Source organism: Equus caballus, chromosome 3 (assembly GCF_041296265.1).
Source record: "Equus caballus isolate H_3958 breed thoroughbred chromosome 3, TB-T2T, whole genome shotgun sequence".
In the NCBI taxonomy this organism is placed as follows: domain Eukaryota; kingdom Metazoa; phylum Chordata; class Mammalia; order Perissodactyla; family Equidae; genus Equus; species Equus caballus.
Window position 1 is genome coordinate 99,740,253 of NC_091686.1, and position 4,947 is coordinate 99,745,199.

Here is a 4,947-nt window from a genome sequence, read left to right on the forward strand (position 1 = left end):
TATCCGTTGGTAAATCTCTAACCCTCACATCTAATCTAGCAACCTACCTCCGCCTACATACACACCCTCTCCTTTCAGCCCTGTCACTACAGATTCATTCCCTGCTCCTGTCAATGACATCTGTTTTGCCAGAGCTCTGGACCACATCTATTTTTGTCCACTCAATTTATGCCCTCCGATTATTCTCTGTCTTGCATCCTTGATTTCTCCCCCTCCATGCCATAATTTCCATCAGCATATAAATGTGTACTAGAGTCTCCAATTAAGACAAAAATATATTCTGTCCTCACATTCCCTTTCAGCTATGACCCTATTTTCTCCACTCCCCTTCCTAGCTAAAATTATTGAAACAGTTGTCTATATTCAGTATCCTCACTTCCTCACCCCATATTCTATTTATGATTTATTCCAAAAGTCTTAACTGATAGGAATCCATTCAAACTGTCAAGACAGTGGACCCCAAATTCATCCTTTAAATACTTTCTTCTCTTGACTTCCTTATCTCCATATTCTGCTATTTTTCTTTCTTTCTCATTAGCCTCCCTTAATATCTAATTTTGGTCCTTCCTCATCTGCTCACCTCGTGAATATTAGCATGCAATCTTGGCTCACTCTTGAACTCTCTACTTGTCTCTGTTTATATATTTCCCTAGGCGATTCTATCCAACTGCCTAACGTTAAATGCTTATGCTGTGTGTTTCCTCAGATTTTATCTCCAATCCCAGCTTTTCAAAAGAATACCAAATCATAAATTCAGAGATTTATTTGATATTGCTATTTGGATCACTCTTCAGAAACTTCAAGGTAACTTGGCCATAGCAGAAATATTGATATTTCTCTCTAAATCTGCTCTTACCAGGTCTTCCATATTTGTAAATCCACCACTTTCCGTCACTCAAGACAAATATCTGGAGTTATGTTTTAATCATCTAATTTCCTCACTCTACAGCGCATCTGTTAGTGACTCTTCTTAACTCTACCATTAGCATAGATGCACTTCCAGAGAGACACTATCTACTTCTCTCTGCCTTCAGTATAACCTTGGTTTGAGATACCATCTGTTCTCATCCAGACTGTTGCAACTGTTTTCAGTGTATGGACAGAATTCTGTCTGGTAACCACTGTCCTCCTCTCCGCAAGCCCCAATCATAAGTTGAAGCTTTAATGTTCAATGTGATAGCATTTAGACATGGGACCTTTGGGAGATAATTTGAGTTTAGCTGAGGTCATAAGAGTGGGTGCCTCATGATGGCATTAGTGCCCTTGTAAGAAGAGACACTAGACAGTTTGCTTGTCTCCTCTTTCAGTCAAGTGAAGACACAGCCGGAAGGAGGCCATATGCAAGCCAAAAAGAGAGCTCTCACCAGAACCCCACCAAGATGGCACCCCAATCTTGGACTTTCCAGCCCCTAGAACTGTGAGAAATAAATTTCTGTTCAGTCTATGGCATTGTGTCATGGTCCAAGCAGACTAAGATGCTTTCTAATTAGCATCTCTTTTTCCACTTTTGATTTCCTACTACCCTTTCTTTGCTTAGCAGCCATGGTGATAATTTAAATGCCTAAATTATGCTCTGCATAAAACATCCCAATGGCTTTCCCTTCCTTAGAATACAACCCAAACTTGTTATCCAGACCTTGTTCATATTTGCCTGTCTGACCTCATGTTACATTATCCCCTCACTCTTCCACTATGTTCCAGCCACACTGACCTTTTTATCATATTTTTAACATAAATACTGTCTCAATATTAGGGATGCCAGATAGAATATATTCTTTCTCCGATCTTTGATTCACCGGCTCCTTCTTGTCGTTCATCTCAGGAGCCCATCAATCTAAATTAGCCAGTACCTGGCTCTAAATTGTAACACATTGTTTTAATTCTCTTCTTTTTGTAGGTGGTATACATTCTGATTGTTTAGCTTATACATTGCCCATCACTCCCTAAAATAATGAAACTCCATTCTTTCTTATTCAACAATCTTTTTCAGTGCTTACTATAGTAAGAAATATTCATTAAAACAAGTTTTGTGTGGAAATTAAAAAGGATGTTAATATCCAGTGTTGCAATAGTATGATAATATTTCTTCCGACTGTAACATTGGCATTGCCTGACAAGATTTAAAATGGAAATGCCCTTGAACTACTAATTCTACTTCTTTCAATCTGCCTACTTGCCTAAATCTATCCTTCAGCTATAGTCTCACGAAGCATATATTGTATTCTTTTTTTTTTTTTTTTCCTTGTGAAGCCAATCCTGCTTTTATTTCATGAAAGCTTCTTCAAGACCGACAGGAGCGCGGGTTTCAGGATAGGTGAGTGGGGTTTGGTGCACATGGCCTTGATTTCCTCTGGCAAAGCCGCGTCCCAAGAGAAAATCAGGAGGGCTGAGGGCACCAGCCCACAGTCTGTGAAGGCCGAGTTCTAGTCCTCCGAAAACTTCCGCCCTCCGGAGGCCCGCATCTCAAAAGGCAGCCAGTCGATCCGTCTCTCGGTGTAGTTTCACCTCTCTCTCTTGCTCCTCCTTCTCCCGCACGGCCTTGGTCCGCAGCACCATCAGCCACTCCACCACCTTGGACCCGAGCCTCTGCTCCCGCTTCATCTCCTCGACTGTGAGGTTGAAGAAGTCCCTGGCAGGCTGTAACGGGAGGCCAGAGGCAAGGGCCAGAAAACCTGGCGCTGTCGGTCCAGCTTGGCCAGCACCGCTTGGCTTAGCACTCAGCAGCCGCTCCTGTGCCTCTCCAGGCTCTGGGGCTGGGCCAGGCCGGCCTCGCTTAGCGGAACTCTTCGGGGCCCTCCTAATCGGGAACTGGAAGCATCGCCTTGATGGCCTCAAAAAACTCGGAGGTCCCTTCCAGGCAATTAATGCCCTCCCGGAACACGTTGTTCTGCAGCTTGATCTTCCAGTACTTCTCCTCCTCGGAATGCAGAAGGATATTGTCCAGGTACTTGGAGATGGTGTCCAGGTACTTGGAGATGGTGTCCATGCCCAGCTTCACTCTGTCCCACATTCACCCTGTTGATCTTCAAGATGGAGGCAGCCATTGGGTGGGTGGAAAAGTGCAAGAAAATGCCCTCTTTGATGCGGGCATCCTGCTGGTCCTTCCTCAGGGTGGCCCATGTGAGCCGGCAGGTGAAATACACTCCAGGCACTGCCGAATGGGTGGAGCTTTCCGTTTTGGGCGCAGACACCACGCTCGTGCCTTGCGCCTGGGCTCACACTGACAGTTGCTTTAGCTCAAAATTCCTTTCTCATCTGGTTCCTAATGGAGTCCTGTGACTTGGGACCCCGGGCTTTGGGCTGCTCCTGCTCGAGCCTGCCAGGGCAGCTATGACGGCCGTCTGTGCTTCACCATTGGTAATCCTGAAAAACTGGAAACAAACTGAAAATTCAGCAAAAATAAAATGATTAGCCATAGACTACATGTGTCATATTGCATAAAACACATCAAACATATGACACTGTTGATCATAAGACATACCATTATTCATAGAACACCAGGTGGAAAAGAAACCTGAGCCAATTACAATTATAAAATACTATCAATTATAGGCCTTATGTAAACTTCAGATACATAAAACATGAAAAATCTACATCATACAAACAATATAGTTGTTGCCTAATATAGTTTACCAGTGGGTGGTTTACAATAATGAAATGTTTCATACATATTACAACAGTTCTAAAATAGTTGGGGTGTGTGTGTGTGCACACATGCGTGTCTATGTGCACATATACATATAATAGTGCTGTGCTGGTAAAAGTTTGAGAAATTGTGGGGGCTGGCCCTGTGGCCGAGTGGTTAAGTTCGCACGCTCTGCTGCAGGCGGCCCAGTGTTTCCTTGGTTCGAATCCTGGGCACGGACATGGCACTGCTCATCAAACCACGCTGAGGCAGCGTCCCACATGCCACAACTAGAAGGACCCACAACGAAGAATATACAACTATTTACTGGGGGGCTTTGGGGATAAAAAGGAAAAAAATAAAATCTTAAAAGAAAAAAAGTTTGAGAAATTGTATTTCCTCTCCAGGGACTGCCCCCCAACCAAGCCCTTATTTACAGTGTTTGTCAATTTCATAGTGTAAATATTCCCACTATGGCTTATTTCAAGCTACCAACATTATGTGACTTAATGCAGATTTGGGAAAAGATTTACACAATTGGCTTTTGCAAACCGGTGTGAGCCAGCTGCAGCATAATACTGCAGATAGCTATAGATATAGTTCAGGGTCTTTCTTTTAAATTTTCTGTCTGTGTATCAGTCTGTGTGTCTATGTATCTGTCTATCTGTATGGGTAGATCTGTGTATTTATATATGTAGTGTGTCTATGCACGTGTATATTTAAATAAAGGTTTGTATATATGTTATGGAAGTTGGTTAAATTTGGAGTTGTTTTGTTCTTTACAGATCTCTGTTTAACAGGCACAACGCACTTGCTGATGTCATCTTTTCATCCATAAAATATATTGACTGTGGTTATGCAAACCAGGCTGAAAATTAGTGATTAGTAGGTTACTCTCAGTTATGGTCATGAACTTCTCCTCCCACCCAAAGAGTTTTGTGCTTAACAACATTCTGTTGTATTGTTCCCAAATCTGCTTAGACTGGTGACACATTCTCTTGTAATTGCTTCACTTACTTAACTATTACAAACACCTATAAAATATAAATGAAAAAGAAACAGCATTGCTGTTTCTGTGAAAATAAAATTTATTTTATATAACCTAATGTCAATTTAAAAAAATCACTGCTGTCATTTTGGAGGGAGGCCAAGGAAATTATAAAATATTGGCAAATATGTATTTTTTAAAAGTCTAAGAAGATTCTGAGTTCAGATTATTTTTTGTGTCATTAAAGGCTCACGCCTCTTAAATCAAAATTGGAAGTCAGAGAAGATATGCTTTATGCAAGAAAGTAATAATGTTGAGAACGTAGTAATAATCT

The 4,947-nt window shown here is 41.8% G+C and overlaps 1 pseudogene; it reads right to left on the reverse strand.

Annotated features, from left to right (window-relative positions):
* Positions 1-2,247: 2,247 nt before the first annotated feature.
* On the reverse strand, positions 2,248-4,449 carry LOC100065825 (UBX domain-containing protein 6-like; annotated as a pseudogene).
* Between the last annotated feature and the right edge of the window lie 498 nt (positions 4,450-4,947).